Here is a 17,256-nt window from a genome sequence, read left to right as displayed (position 1 = left end):
TGAAGTATGAACTTCTAGAGAGACTTGCATGAATTCAGATCCAATTTTAGCACATTCTAGCTACAAGAAAGTGCCTCTTATGCCTTTATTTCAGAAAATGCCTTTAGTTCAGGTTTTTTAGCCTTATTTAACATGTATTAGTGTTTACAACTATGACTAGTTTACTACTACCTATAATTATTCTTAACATTTAAATAGCATTTAATAAGTGCTAGGCACTATTTTAAAAGACTACACATATTAACTCAGTTCTCATTAATAAAAAACAAGTCAGACATATTATATATTATTTCTACTTTAGATATGAGCAAACTGGCGTACAGAGAGTTAAATTTTATTATTATAGTGTGCTTGTGTTGAAGAAACCTTCAATTTGGAGAATAAGTCATTTTGGTCATGGTAGATAAATAAAGTTGGTTAAGATAAGCTTGACAAAATAGTTTTGCATTGATTGTAATAAATTAGATTAGAATATAATGTTCTTTTATTTTCCCCTTATCAGCATTTTGACAATCAAAAACATATTTGCTTCAAAACAACATGTGAGCAAATTAGCTCTAATCTTTTAAATCTACTTTGAAATGGTTTGTGTAATATAGGAATTATTTATTCACTGATACTTTAAAAAGCCAGAATAAATTAATTTAGGCCAGCTGGTGTGTATGTGTGTGTATATGTTGGGGGGGGGGTTAGCATGCAATTATTTATGATACACTTGGAGATAAATTTATTTTATCTCAAATGATGATGACAATAACGTAATTACTCCTTAAATACAAATAGCATACAACTGAATATTTTTAAAGCACCTTTGGGTATATTGTGTGACTGGTCATTTCAATTTCTACTAGCTATTAATAATTAGTTTTTCTCTAGCCAGTGGCTTACTGAAGACATAAATCCACTGGTTCAACATATATAACCTTCAGTTTTAGAAATAAAACAGAAGCATCCTCAAGATTGTTTTTTTTTTTCAATTAGCATCTATTGTGCATCTAGTTTTGTGCCTAGAACTGTGAAGAATTTTGGTCAACTAGCAATAAGAGGAATAAAAATGTCTGCAGCAGTTTACAAAGAGTGAGAGGGCATTGCAGGAAGATAATGGTAATACACAATTATAGGTGATATATTATCTAGTGATATGGGAATACAGTTATGGATTGAAGAAGGACTCCATGAAGGGAACCATATTTTAGTTCATCCTGATGATGAAAAATATCTTTCTCCTACATGAATTAGGCATTAAACATAGCAAGCAAGTATTAAAAGATGTTGGTTTGTGAAAGAACAGGGAAGTCATTGAAATAGTCAGTTTAGAGTGACTAGAGCTATTTGCTAGATCAGCGGTTCTTAACCTGTGGGTTGCGACCCCGGCGGGGGTCGAACGACCAAAACACAGGGGTTGCCTAAAGCCATCGGAAAATACACAGGTTGAGAACCGCTGTGCTAGATGTAAAGATGGACAAGCAAGCTGGCACTCATTCGTTCATAAATTGTTCAGCTTTCATCCTATAGAAAATCAGATACTGATTAAGATAATTTTCATAATCAGAAGTCCTTTAAGGGCAACAAAAAGATAAGTTGAAACCTACTTAGTGTCAGGGACCATGCAAGATCCTAAGATACAGCAGTAAAGAAAGTAGAGATGCTTTCTGCCCTTTGGTACTTATAAGGGTAGTGAGCTCAGGTACTGTTAGCCAATGTCCTGGCAATCGATGAGATATTTTGGAGGTAGACTCAAGAGAATTTAGCAGACAATTACCTGTTGCAAGTGAAAGAAAGGGAGAAATGGGAGATTTCTGTTGGGAGGTAAATTTGATAGTAACATTATTGAGACCTACACATAATGAATCAGAGGTAGCAAGGAAGATTCCTGTTTGGCCTTTGAAATGGCTCTGAAACCTTTACTATGTCTGAACACACAGTGGAACTAATTAAAATAATACTTCTCATCAAGAAGATGTCAGTTCAAATATCACCTCAAAAAGGGCTTCTCTGACCACCTTAGTCAAAAATAGTTTCCTGCCTAGACCCTTTCCACTTCATTATTCTGTTTATTTTCTTAACACCTTTCCCTCTCTTGGATTACTCATCTGTTTGTTCATTTTATGTCTTCCCAGAAAAAATGTGAACTGCATGAGCACAGAGAAGTGGTCTGTTCTGTTTGTTTACCACTAAATCCTAGAAAAGAGAATGTAATAGACTCTACACATTTTTGTTCAATGTTGCATTGATGGACTAAGAGAGGGCTTAGGTTAAATTAGAGGTCATTATTGTGTAAGTTTCAGGTGAGTGTCAGTGTTGGTGAGTGTTGTCAGTCTTTTTGAGATATAATCTTTTGATATCTTTCACCACTTCCTTCTCTTCTCCAAAGAGCAAGTTAACCTAAAGGAAAAGGCCCATAGTAGGTCTCAGAGAGGTAAGATGCAGGTACCTTGGTACCACACATGCACAATACAGTCTAGTCCAGGGATTTTCAACCTTTTTTGAGCCGTGGCACATTTTTTACATCTACAAAATCCTGGGGCACACCACCTACCAAAATGACACAAAATGACACTCTAACACAGTAGATATTATACATATAGTTAATAATATAGTTTCTAAATGTATTTATACTCACACCTGACCATGTCTCATGCCACAGCACACTGGTTGAAAAACACTGGTACAGGACACATTGTGGGAAACATAACCAATGACAGATTGTCATTTAATAACTTTATCCACCAAAAAGTAAAGAAAAAGCCCTACTCACCACTAGCTTTCAAATACACAGAGGAAGCTTTGGATTAATTTGGCTTACATCTGAGGGCAACTTTTATCTGATCTACTGCGATCAATAAAGGAAGGGTCATGAGTGGTGTGACAGTGCATTCTTGTTTGCCTACAATGATCCTATACACATTTGTCACCCTGGTTTAATTATTAATATCCTCCTTTTTCACTCCCCAAAAGGCTCTTAGTTGGAATAATAAATAATATGGTTGCTCTAGTCATAGTAAACAAAGTGGCTTCCCCCAGGTGTCACCATGTGGTTGGTGATCCTCCCCTAGAAGCATATTTTAAATGAGCAGAAATAGAAGGTGGCTGAAAACATCAGGTGAACCATTCAGGAAGGCCGATGGCCTGCCTCTGTCCCTTTGCTTTCCCATGTCATCTCTTGTGTGCCTCTTCTGGACACAGTGTCTAGTGTCAGACAGCAGAACCCTGGCATACTTCATGATCAGCCACAGGTGTACTCACCACTGGACAACCTCACTCTTCTCATGGAACCACAATGAGCTGTCAGATAGTAAATTATAGAGTTTCTACCTGAGGTCTGCTGCTAAATGTCTTCTTCATGTTCAGGTTGTCCCTCCCATGGAGGACCTTTGTACTTGTCTCTCCTGAGTGAATGCCGGGTAAAGTGCTTGTGCAGAGATATACTCTTGGCTCTGAGGACACTGCTCTGCTCCACTCTGGGTCACTGGTTAAGCCAAATAAGAGTCGGCCTATAGCAATCACCAATACCATCTTTGACATAATATGATTCAAAAACAACCCACATAAGAACACCTTTCCACAGTTTAATTTCAGTTGCCTCTTAATCTTCAACTACAGGATTCACAAAATTAGGCTCCCTTCTTGAATATTTATTTTCTACGTGGGTTTGTTAGGGTCTGGTCATCTCCTGATTTCCCATTCATTCTGTCTCTGGGATTATGGATAAAATCTGTTGTGTGTATCATCCTGCCTCTTTCTCTATCTAGTGCTTGGGTCACAAAATATGAAGTTATGAAGTAAATTATAAGTAATTTCTGTTATTTTCCTTTTCTAGTCCTCATAAACAGTTTGGGAATGTGCCATGCCAAGTACCTTGCTTAGGGGTCCTCTCAGAAGCATTAAACTTCATAGTTCTTAAAACTACTAGGAAATAGCAACAATAGAAAGCATGAAAAGAAGACTGAGAACTTTTCATGTCTCTTCCACCCAGATTTAACCCTTGACCAAAATTTGAATGTTATTTAAAGTTTGCATAATATTTCACAATTAAAAGTAAAGCTTGTACACGCCTCTGCTGTGAGGAAACAGGGACACTGGAAGGTGGGCTTCCCCCTCGCTCCTCTAAGGGAGGGTTCAGTCTCTTCCAGCCCTGCTCCAGCCACCTATGACCTAACCTTGCCCAGAAAGCTGGGGTTTGCCACTGAAGGCTGAAGGTGCCCAGGGCCGTGGGCCCCATCTACGATACTGTGGACGAGCCTAGGGTATTTCTTCCAAGAAGCAGGTAAACTGATCTCATTCGCACAAGGGCCACTTCACTATATTTTGCCTGAATAGTCAGGTTTTTTATTCTTCCCTCAAAGATCTCTGTTGTGGGTGTTGATAGTCCTATTTTCTGCTGCTTTGCTTAATATATAGTGTTTCCTTTATCCCTCCTACCTCAATGCCCCACTCATATTTCAGGCTGGGACCTACTCCTAATTTAGAGCTCTCTTTCCTCCTTTTGCCAATTTGTATTATGAATTTACCTTTGCCACCCAGCTTAGTGTATCCCAAGGTTCTCTTTACCAGGCCACAGTCACAGAGCTCCAGGGAAAAGCAACCTGGTCTCATCTCTCCAGGCAGAGGAGAACAGAAGCTCCATATCCACGCATGCTGCAAATGGCTTTTTCCAGTCTACCTGAATCATTACCAGCTAGAAGCAGTGGTCATTGGGACTTGGACATGAGCTGCAAAGTATAGAATGGTGACAACAATTCCAGTGCCATGCGGACTTTTCCTGAGGGGAACTTTCCTGGACTCCTGGTCCCTGTGACAGCTCCTAACAGACTGAACTGTGGTTGAGTTGCATTTTTCAGGGATTTGGCATGGTGATGGGGCCAACTTGGACTTGGGGAACATGTTAAGGACACTACTTTTTTAGGGATTCTTGCTGTATGGGCCAAGAGTTTGCTTAAAGGCTTTTAATCACTGTAAAAAAAATAGAGGACTGGATGAAGAAGATGGGGCACATATACACCATGGTATATTATTCAGCTAGGAGAAATGGTGACATAGGATCACTTATAGCGGAATGGTGGACTCTTGGTAGCATTGTGTGGGGTGAAATAAGCGAATCAGAAAAAAACAGGAACTGCAGGATTCCATACATTGGGGGGACATAAAAGCGAGACTAGGAGGCATGAACAGGAGTGTGGTGGCTATGGGGGGTGGGGGGAGGGAAGGAGGGAGAGGGGGAGGGGGAGGGGTACAGAGAGAACTGGATGGAGGGTGGCGGAGGATGATCTCTTTTCGGGTGATGGGTATGCAACAGAACTAAATGACAAGATAACCTGGAAATGTTTTCTTTGAATGTATGTACCCTGATTTATTGATGTCACCCTATTAAAATAAAAATTTATTAAAAAAAAAAAAAAGTAAAGCTTGGCCCTGGCCAGTTGGCTCAGTGGTAGAGCATCGGCCTGGCATGCAGAAGTCCCGGGTTTGATTCCCTGCCAGGGCACACAGGAGAAGCACCCATCTGCTTCTCCAGCCCTCCCTCTCTCCTTCCTCTCTTTCTCTCTCTTCCCCTCCCGCAGCCAAGGCTCCATTGGAGCAAAGTTGGCTCGGGCGCTGGGGATGGCTCTGTGGCCTCTGCCTCAGGCGCTATAATGGCTCTGTATGCAACAGAGTGACGCCCCAGATGGGCAGAGCATCGCCCTCTGGTGGGCGTGCCAGGTGGATCCCGGTCTGGCGCATGCAGGAGTCTGTCTGAGTGCCTCCCTGTTTCCAACTTCAGAAAAATAAAAAAAAATAAAAAAAGTAAAACTTAACTACAATTTGCCAATAGTTAGCATCCAATTTAGCATATCTTGGCATTTTGTTTTTCTTATTTAGTTTGTTGTACAATTTTTATATTTACTATATTTTTTAATTAAAGGACACTTGCAAAATTTTTATCCTATGTATTCAGCTATTCTTCATAAAATTGTGCCTCTTGATAGAAATCTTTTCATTTTGTGAGCTCCACTCTGAGAAACTCATACAGGAGCACTTTCCAGTAAGATCAAGAGTCAGTAGATGCAAGCAAATTGCAGCTGAACTCAGGCTTTTGTGTGGCTGGGCTGCTGTGAGCCAAGTGTTGTTCCTACTGCTCTATAGATTTTTCCTGAAATGTTGTTTACAATCATTGATTTCTCAAGGCAAGTGCTGGAGCTCAGTGAAATTTCTTTCACAAAAAATAAAATGTACCAAAAGAAAACTCAAATATCTTTACACTATTTTCTTTCTACTTCTGATTCCCACCTTCTTGAATTGTGGTAAAAAATGAGATAAAGGAAAAGAGGAACAAAGGGAAGAATCTAAGGGGCAGGTGGAGAATGAGGAAAAGAGAAGATATGAGAGCGAGAAGTTGAAGGAAGAAGGATATAGGTAGGAGTTGGAGAAAAGTGAAAGGAAAGAACTGATAAGAGATAAGGAAAAAGGAAAAAAGAAATTGGAGACTTAAGAATTAATGTACAAAGAGGATACAATTTTTTATTCTGAAACTGATTTCACCCTTATATTCGTTTTCTAGGACTGCTGTAACAGATTGCTGAAAATGTGGTGGCTTAAACAACACATATAGTCTTATGGATTTTGAAGTCAAAGGTTGAAAACTAGTCTCACTGGACTAAAGTCAAGATGTCAGCAGGGCTATGTCTTTTCTGGAAGCTCTTTGGGAAAATCTATTGCCTTGCCTTTAAGCCTTTTAGAGCTGCCCCAAACCCTTGGCTCCTGGTCCTCTTGCTATATTGTCAAAGTCAGCAACAGCAATTTTCTCACACTGAATTACTCTGAGCTCACTCCCATCTCCCATCATCTCCATTTCTGATTTTCTTTTCTTTTCTCTTTTCTTTCTTTCTTTCTTTCTTTCTTTCTTTCTTTCTTTCTTTCTTTCTTTCTTTCTTTCTTTCTTTCTTTCTTTTTCTTTAAGATTCTATTCATTTTAGAGAGGAGAGAGAAAGAAAGAAAGGGAAGAGGAGCAGGAAGCATCAACTCCTACATATGCCTTGACCAAGCAAGCCCGGTGTTTCAAACTGGTGACCTCAGCATTCCAGGTTGATGCTTTACCCACTACACAACCACAGGTCAGGCCATTTCTGACTCTCTTATACCTCTTTCTCCCACTTAGAAAAACACTTGTGATTACATTGAGCCCATGCAGGTAAGCCAAGGTAATTTTCTCATCTCAAGGTCAGCTGATTAGTAACCTTAACTCCATCTTTCACCTTAATTCCTTTTGGTTTTGTAACTTAACAAATGCATAGATCCTGAGTATTAGTATGTAGACACCTTTGGAGGAGAGGCATGAATCTGCCCACAGCAATCCTAATGTAATGACAGAGAGTTGCCTGACCCCTGGACTTCTCAGGCCAATAATCCCACCAATCTATTTGTTGTCACATCTTTATCTAGAAAATGAAGCTTGATGCAAAGTCTGGTCTTCAATGGTTTTGTTACAAAGGCCACAGATAAGCACATTTCACATTCATCTGGTATCTGAAATACATTTTCCAAATTTTATACTACTCAAAGCCTCCACCCATCATGATACATTTCTTCAAGCAAGACAAGTCTTCAGTTAACAAACTTAAATCCTGAAGAGATCTGGATAAGGCGCAGTGTATAAAAATTTTGTTTTCCTGCTGACTGGCCACAATGTTTTGTAGATAGAAACATCCCTGTGGTCCACATAAGGAATGCTAACTGAAGAAAAAGCTGGCCCATGAAGTTGAGGGACATGGGCTGGGGTTAGAGCTAGCACTTTAAGAAATACCTTAGGAAAATAAGTCATGCCAGAAAGATTATTACATAACTGTTTTGTAGTTTTTGTATTTTCTGCCTTGCTGGAAGGATTCCCTGTTGCTCATAGACAGTTTTTGTAATTGATTAAAGTGACTATTTAGTTATTTAAAATAGATAGTTCACCTTTTTTCATTGGACTGAATTGATGAATCCAATGTACTCCAATTAAAGAAATAAAGTTCATAAGTAAAAAAAGGATATTAAGTAATGATTAAGAAAAACTGATATAGAAATAATTAGAATTATAAAAAGAGATTAATGAAACAAATAGATTAGAATAAGTGACCAACATCAACTAAAATGAATTCCCTTAAAGCTTTACAGTAGAATGAACAGGTTTCCTACAAAGGGAAAAATTAGATAATCTCAGACTGAGAGAATATAAAACAATATAGAGAGACTATTGAGAAGAAATACATGTGAAACAAAAATCTTATACCAAGCCAAAATATCATTCTTCTATTAGAACAAGAAAATTTTGTGTGCATGTGTGTATATATGTGTGTGTATGTCTGTGTTACAAAGATTCACAAAATACATAGTTTTCTTATCTGACAAAAAATGTAAAGACATGGATGTGTTCTTATCAATGGAAATTTACTTAAACAATTATCAAATAAGGATGACAAAAAGAGGAAATGATGATATATAAAAAATCTAAAAATGCATACATATATATTTATATACACATTTATAAAGATATAGAATATAAATAGATAATGAAAATATAACTGATAATTTGTACTCTAAAATTTAAATAAAGGTAAATAAGACACAAAACATCAGGGAAAATTTATAATAATATAGCAACCTGTTATATAAAACCCAGTAGAGGCCCTGGCCAGTAGAATGTCAGCCCAGTGTGTAGATATCCCAGGTTCAATTCCTGGTCAGGGCACACAGGAGAAGCAATCATCTGCTTCTCCACCCTTTCTCCCCTCCCTTCTCTCTCTCTCTTTCTCTTCCCCTCCCACAGCCAAGGCTCCACTGGAGCAAAGTTGGCTCCATGGCCTCCACCTTAGGAGCTAAAATGGCTCTGGTTTCAATGGAACAATGGCTCTAGATGGGTAAAGTATTACCCCCTAATGGGCTTGCCTAGTGGTTTGCCAGTTGGGTACATGCAGGAGTCTGTCTCTCTGCCTCCTCGCTTCTTACTTCAGAAAAATACAAAAACAAACAAACAAAAAATTAGTAGAGCATAAAAACGAAACTAATTTCAGGTAACTCCAAATAATTTCAGGTAAAAGCTAAAGTTTTAAGATAAAAAACTAGAGATCTAAAAAAAATTTTAAATCTTGACATCTTTTATATTTTAATGGTGGTTGAAAGAAAATGAGGACTGTAATAAAAATTTTAAATTATAAATGATTATTAATTTGCCTCATTTTATCAGTCAATATAGTAATGATTAAATATGCTATATTGACTGACTGATAAAATAAGGTAAGTTAGTATTGTTATAACTGAGAGGTAATATTTTAAGTAATTTAAAAATATAGTAGAATTTCTAAAATAATAAGGATGCTGAAGAGAAATTGGCCTAAGCCAAAAAAATTAAGAATAATAAAAAGAGTAAACAACAACAACAATAAATATTAGACAGTTTAATAAGTAAAAAATACAAATTAGAATGGAAGAAAGAAACCAAATATTTTAGCCAGCACAATTAATATGAATGGTTGGAAATCCTCTGTCATGATGTTGATTTCAGAATATTATCAATATATACGTGCCTAATTTGCTTGATATTTTCAAGTAGTGGATTCAATGAAACTATCAAAGAAAATTTTGAAGTAAATATTCAAAGATAAACAAATGTAATACAATGAAATTAGCCAAGGATAAATTAAAACCAAATTCATCATATAAGAAGAAGAAAGATTTGATGTGTGAAGAATAGCCCTGGCTGGTTGGTTCTGTGGAATAGTGTCGGCCAGGCATGTGGAAGTCCCGGGTTTGATTCCCAGCCAGGGCACCCAGGAGAAGTGCCCATCTGCCTCTCTACTCCTCCCCCTCTCCTTTCTCTCTATCTCTCTCTTCCCCTCTTGCACCCAAGGCTCCACTGGAGCAAAGTTGGCCCAGGTGCTGAGGATGGCTCTGTGGCCTCTGCCTCAGGTGCTAGAATGGCTCCAGTTGCAATGGAGCAAGGCCCCAGAAGGGCAGAGCATCACCCCCTAGTGGGCATGCGCGGTGGATTCCAGTTGGGCATATGTAGGAGTCTGTCTCTCTGCCTCCCAGCTTCTCACTTCAGAAAAATAAAAAAATACAAAAAAATTATAAAAATAAATTTCTTCATGAAAAAACAACCTAGCAACCAAGTGAATAAAGAAAAAACTGTAGGAGATAAACTTAATGACATAAATTACAGAGAAAATTATTACCAGAACTTTTCAAAAGGAAAAATTAAGTAGACAATAAATATTCATAGACAAAAAAAATTTAGATTATCAAATAAAAGGATTCAATTTGATACATATAGAAGTAATTTTATCTTATATTAATATATATTGTTTTGCATTGGCAATATTAAGTAATACCTAAACTTTTAAAAAGTTGAGCTTTTGTTCACTCCTTCATTTTTCACTAATTTTTAAAAGAAGTCAACCATTGAATAAAATATTATAATCATTATAATTAAGGTACTCTTCTTAAATAACCTCTGAAGCAAAAGGGATACCAATGATTAAATTAAAACTACCTGGAAAGGAAAAAAGTGCATGCTAAAATATATGTAACAGCAAAATACATACCTATAGGAAATTTATATTGGCTTTTTTATTATTAAAAAACAATAAAATATACTATTTGCCTACAAAATACAGTTATGCATTTCATGATGACATTTTGGTCAAGAATGAATTACAAATACAGTATAATGATGGTCCTATAAGATTATAATAGAGCTGAAAAATTCCTATTACTTAGTGATGTCATAACCATCATAATATTGTAGTGCAATGCTACACTATATTTTTATAAATTCAGGGTAGCCTATATGTACAATATTTGTAAATTCTATAGCAGTGTACAATAATGTTGTAGGCTTTCACATTCACTTACCACTGACTCATCCCAGAGCAATTTCCAGTCTTGCAATCTCCGTGCATGACAAGTGTCCTATACAGATGTACCATTTTTCATCTTTGATATTGTATTTTTATTGTATGTTTTCTATGTTTATATATGCTTAATATTGTGTTACTATTGCCTATAGTACTCATTATAGTAATATACTATAAAGTTTTGTAGACTAGAAGCAATAGATTATACCATACAGCAGTTTAGTTTGTGTAAGTACACTCTATGGTGTTTGAACAATAATGAAATTGCCTAATGACGCATTTCTCAGACTCTATCCCTGTCATTAAACCACACATAACCACATAGGAAAAATTAAACAGCACAAGAATAATAAAAGAAGGAATTAATCCAGATTAAGAACTAAAATCGGAGGAATAGAAAACAATTAAATGGTAAGACAGGACAATTAATAAAATCTTATTTCTTCCAAGAATAGTAAAATTCATAAAATTCTAACAAGCTTAATTTAGGGTAAAGAGAGAGATTAGAATTATACAAAACATTAGGAATGACAAGGGAGGTAAAAGCACATAAATTAGAAGAATTATTTAAAAATTATTAGGGTTTAACATTATGAATATGACATCTGTGTAAAAGTGGATGATTTCCTAACAAAAGATAATTCTTTATTCTCACAGTAACTGGATGAGGTTCATGCCTACAACTTCCCCAACCTCACCCTCATGGCTTCATATAATAAGAAATATTAAATAAAATAACAATTGAACTAAACCAAAACAATACATCAACAACAAAAAGTGGAAAAGAAATACAATATATCCAAAAAGTCACTAAAAACATAAAAATAACTTTTGTTATAAAGTAAACAAATACCTGAAACCCATAAAAGAGATTATTTTACATGAAAAATATAAATAAAATCAAAGGCAAAAATAAGCACAAAAGATTGCTAACATAATAGAAGGGTTTCACAAAAATTAAGGGATATTTCAAAATGAATATGAAACAATAAAGAAGAAAGCATTTGATTTTTTTTTATTAAACAAGAACATCAGAAAAGCAAACAAGTCAAAAATATTTGTTTGGTTATGCAAATGAGATGTAAACTCAATTATCATGATTGAGTAGCAAGTGACGTATTGGTGGGGGTGAACAGAAGCATGTCAAACTGGACGGGAGTGCCACACATTGACTGTTCAGTAGGGTGTATGGTCACCCAAGACTGCCAAACACACTGACAGCCATGGGGCATGGACAGGATCAGACTGTCCAGCAGTTCTTGTGGGATCCTCTGCCACTCTTGCACCAGGGCTACTTCTAGCTCAAGAAGTGTTGTGGGAGGCATTGGAGGGTTTGCCAGATGTTTTCCCAGTGCATCTCAAGCATATTCAATGGATTCAGGTCTGGAGAATGTGAAGGCCAGTCCATGCATTTGATTTTTGCCTCCTGAAGCATATTGTTAATGAGATGAACACAGTGGGACCTTGCATTATCATCCATGAAAAGAAAGTTGTTTCCAACTGTTCCAGCATAGGGTACCACTATAAGGTGCAGGACCTAATCTCAACATCTGATTCAGTACCACCACCAATGCTGATGCCAGCCCACACCATGATTCTACCACCACCAAAAGAGCCCCTTTCTCACATGAAACATGGATTCTCCCATGTTCCTTGTTCACACCAGATCAGGACACGATGATTGTCAGGCTGCAGACTGAACCATTACTCATCAGAGAAGAGGAGAGTGGACTACTCATCATGGGTCCAATGATGATGCTCATAAGCCCACCTTCTATGGATTCTATGGTGTTCAGCAGATAACAGAATGCACACCATTGGTTGCTGGGCATGCAGTCCTACATGATGGAGCCAATTTCATATGGTCTGGGTGCACATCTGTTATCTAGTGGCAGCAAGAAAGTGTCCCTGCAGCTCTGTTGCATTGCTTGCTGCACCTGTTCCTTCTTGCCAATAAGGTCAAGGAGCGGTCATCTCTTGCTGTTGTGGCAGATGGGCTACTCTGCCCTCATCTTCTTTATATTGTACTAGTCTTTTGAAAGTGATTCCACAGTCTGCTAATCACACTTTGAGATGTTACAAGTGCTGTTGCCACTGTTGTCTGTGCTTAACCAGCTTTAAGACATCCTATGGCTCTCCAGGCTTTGCATTCAGGCAAATAGTTTTGCAGGGTCATTGCAAGGGCTGAGAAATTGTAGGATGTGTATTTTAAAGATCAGAGAATGTGCAGATACTCCATTACTTTTAGTCTTTTGTATAGTGTATTTTCACCAATGAAATAAAAGTTGCATTTGCATCTTATTTGCATAATCAAAAACTTTCTTTGACTTGTCATTTGCTTTTCTGATGTTGTTGTTTAATAAAAAAAATCAAATGCTTCTTTTTTTTTATTGCTTCATTTTCATTTTGAAATACAGTGGTACCTTGAGATACTAATTTAATTCGTCCTGTAACCGAGCTCGTAAGTCAGTCAACTCGTATCTATATCAAACTGCCAATTCTGGACCTGTGCGCCAACATGCCAAATAGTGGCAGCTTCCTGAATCATGACTTGTATCTCAGAATTTCACTTCGATCTCGAACAAAAATACAGACTGAGTTGCAACTCGTATCTTAAAAAAAATTTATATGTTGGTTTGTTCGTATCTCAAGGTACCACTGTATCCCCAAATGTTTGTGAGCAGATGATTTGAGAAATGGAAGAGGGATCAGTGTCCCTAAACAGTATGATCAGTTCATATAACCAACTTTTACATACCTGTACAACAATTCATCTCTCCCATGTGGCATATGCAAAGCCAGGAAGCAGCTTAGCTAAAGACAGAAGCAATGAGTTTGGACACTGGTGTCAACATAGTGCAACTATCCCAGAAACCACATTCAACTGATGGAAAATCTTATATCCAGTAGAGAAAATGAAAGAAATATGTAAACTTATTTCTATGTTTTGTAGGATAAGAAATTGAAAGTATTGGTAAGAAGATGATAATATAGATATGGATTAATGCTAGATATGGATTCTATTTAACAAATAGTACATGTGTTTACATATTAGAGTAAACACTTGAAAAATGGAAATAAATTAATAGCTAACAGATTATTAGAGAAACAGAACAATAAAAAAATCATTGAAGGAAATGTGATAGAAATATATAAAAAGACCAAAAAGTGGGATAGAGGTAATTAAGACTCAAAATAAATATAAAACAATAAATAGGATAAAGATTATTCAAATATATTAATAATTATCAATATAAGTGAATGTGTTTCTTGTATTAAAAACAGATTTTTAAATTTTAATAAAACAAGCAGGAAAAAGTAAAATTCAGTATAAAAAGAAAAATACAAAAATTTTTGTTTTGATGAGAAGAATAATTCACCATGAAAATTCACCATGAAAATATTGCCAACATTCATATTTATGTACCCAGCAATACAGCTGGAAATACACAAAGAAAAAATGATTAGCCATGAGGACAAATTGACAAAGCTGCAAAACTAGTGAGTTTATTACACTTCTCTCAGAAATGACAGAACAGATAAATAGAACAAATAAATATAAGCATATTGAATAATAAAATGTTGGAACAAATAAAATTTGAGCCCTGGCCGGTTGGCTCAGTGGTAGAAAGTTGGCTTGGTGCGTGGAAGTCCCGGGTTTAATTCCCAGCCAGGGAGCACAGGAGAAGCGCCCATCTGCTTCTCCACCCTTCCCCCTCTTCTTCCTCTCTGTCTCTCTCTTCTCCTCCCACAGCCAAGGCTCCATTGGAGCAAAGTTGGTCCCAGGCGCTGAGGACAGCTTTATGGCGTCCACCTCAGGTGCTAGAATGGCTCCAATTGCAGCGGAGTATCGCCCCCTGGTGGGCATGCCGGGTGGATACAATTCAGACGCATGTGAGAATCTGTCTGCTCCACCCCCCCCCCCCCCCCCCCCCGCTTCTCACTTCGGAAAAATAAAAAATAAATTAAAAAATTGAATTCTCTAGAAATTGAACATTAATTTGTTAACTTGAATAATAAAATAAATTTATTTGAAGAAATAAATATGTATTATTTTGAATTTTAAAACTGTACTTTAAAAAAACATACAGATCATTCACAAATATTGACTATGAATTAAGACCCAAAGGAAATCTCTTTTCTTCTTCTTCTTCTTTTCTAAGTGAGAGAAGGGGAGATAGAGAGACAAATTTCCACATGTACCCTGACCAGGATCACCCTGGCAAACTTTGTCTAGGGCCAGTGCTCTGCCCATCTGGGGCCATGCTTGGAACTGAGCTATTTTAATGCCTGAGGCGAAGGCTCCATGGAGCCATCTTAAGCACCCGGGGCTGATGCACTAGGGACAACCTGGAAGAAATAGATATTTCTGATATATCTTCTTGGGTAAAGGAAACCCAAGAAAAAAAGAGAGAAATGGGACTACATCAAACTACAAAGTTTTTTCTCAGCAAAGGAAACCATCAACAAAATAAAAATACAACCAATATTTGTATTTTGGAAAGGCATGTTTACCAATACATCTGATAAGGGATTAATATACAGAATTCATAAAGAATTTATAAAATTCAACACCAAAGAAACAAACAATCAAATTAAAAGATGGGCAAAAGACCTGAAGAGACATTTTTCTAAAAAGGCCATGTAGATGGCCAATAGAAACATAAAAGGATTTTCAATGTCATTAATCATCAGTGTGATGCAAATTAAAACCACAATGAAATATCACCTCTCACTCGTCAGAATGGTTATTATAAATAAATCAACAAAAAACAAGTGTTGGTAAGGATGTAGACAAAAAGGAGGCCTTGTACACTGTTGGTGGGAATGCAGATTCGTGCAGCCACTGTGAAAAGGAATATGGAGTCATCTCAAAAAATTAAAAATGAACTTGCTTTTGACCCAGTGATCCCACTTCTGGGAATATATCCTAAGGATCTTGAAATGCTAATTTTAAAGAGTATATGCACCTCTATGTTCATTACAACATTATTTAAAATAGCCAAGATCTTGAAACAGCCCAAATGTCCATCAGTAGGTAAGTGGGTAAAAAAGCCATAAAAAGAAAGGAAATTTTGCCTTTTGTAACAGCATGGATGGACCTGGAGAGTATTATACTAAGTGAAATAAACCAGTCAGAGAAGGACAAGTACCATGTGATCTCACTCATATGTGGAATCTGATGAACAAAATAAACTAACAAAATAGAAACAGACTCATTCATAGACAGCAGGCAGATAGCTGTGGAGTAGGGGCTTGAATGAGGGAAGTGGAGGAATAAATAAAAAAGAAAAAAAAACACTCATTGACACAGGACAACAGTGTGGTGATTGCCAGGGTTGGGAGTGGGGGTGGAGGAGAGTATAGGAAGGATAAATAGTGATGAATGAAGTTATGATTTGGGGGTGAAGAACACACAATACAATGCACAGAGATGTGTTGCAGATTTGGGCACCTGAAACCTGTGTAATTATGTTAACCAGTGTCACCCGATTGAATTCAATAAAAAATCTTAAAAGGCTCTGTATCAGTTAATAGAGCATCCTCTCAGTGTGGTGAAGTCATAGGTTCAATTCCCAGTCAGGGTGCATGTGAGAATAACCAATGAGTGCACAACTAGATGGAACAACAAAGTGGAATGATTAGATGCTTCTATCTCCCTCTTCCACCCCCCTTCAAATTAATGGAAAAAAATTAAATTAAAAAATACTTGAGTGGCCTGAGATGAAAGTCTGCAACTAAACTCTGTGAATTTGACCCTGTATTGGTGGGGTAGAAGAGAGTGGCTTCAGAGAAAGAACAGAGCCGTGGTGAGAGAAGTGAGAGAAAAACCAGGAGAGGGCGCTCTCACTGAAGCTGAGGACAGAGAGTGTTGCAAGAGAAGGACATGATCATCAGAGTTAAAAAAAGATGGCTTTCAAAAAATGCCTCTCTTTGTTAGAGCTACCTGGAGGTAGAGTAATGGGAACCAAAGCCACAATGGAATGGTTGAGGAGTAGATGGGAGATTACTAAGGACATTTCCTCTTGAGAAATTCAATGAAAGAAGAGGAGAGTCAGAGCAATGGAGGAGGAAATGTCAGATCAGAATTTGACTTGTATTTAGTGGAAAGGGGTTGAGCACAATTAAAAGCTAATAGAACACTCTAGTTAACTGGAGGAAGTGATATTTAAGAGAAATGAAAGATAATTAATCTATTTTTAATGCTCCTGGGAAGCAGGTGTAAATAGGATCTAGTATTCAGTAGGAGGTTTGGTCTTAGCTCCCATGGGGAGAGGGCTTCTTTTTTATAACAAGAGAAAAAAGGGGAGTAATTGGGGGCAGAAGCAGGTCATTTCATAGGTCTGTAATTGGGAAAACAAGGGAATTCTTATACTATATGATT

The sequence above is a fragment of the Saccopteryx leptura genome, chromosome 9 (genome assembly GCF_036850995.1).
Source record: "Saccopteryx leptura isolate mSacLep1 chromosome 9, mSacLep1_pri_phased_curated, whole genome shotgun sequence".
Classification (NCBI taxonomy): domain Eukaryota; kingdom Metazoa; phylum Chordata; class Mammalia; order Chiroptera; family Emballonuridae; genus Saccopteryx; species Saccopteryx leptura.
Note: the sequence above shows the minus strand (reverse complement) of the source record.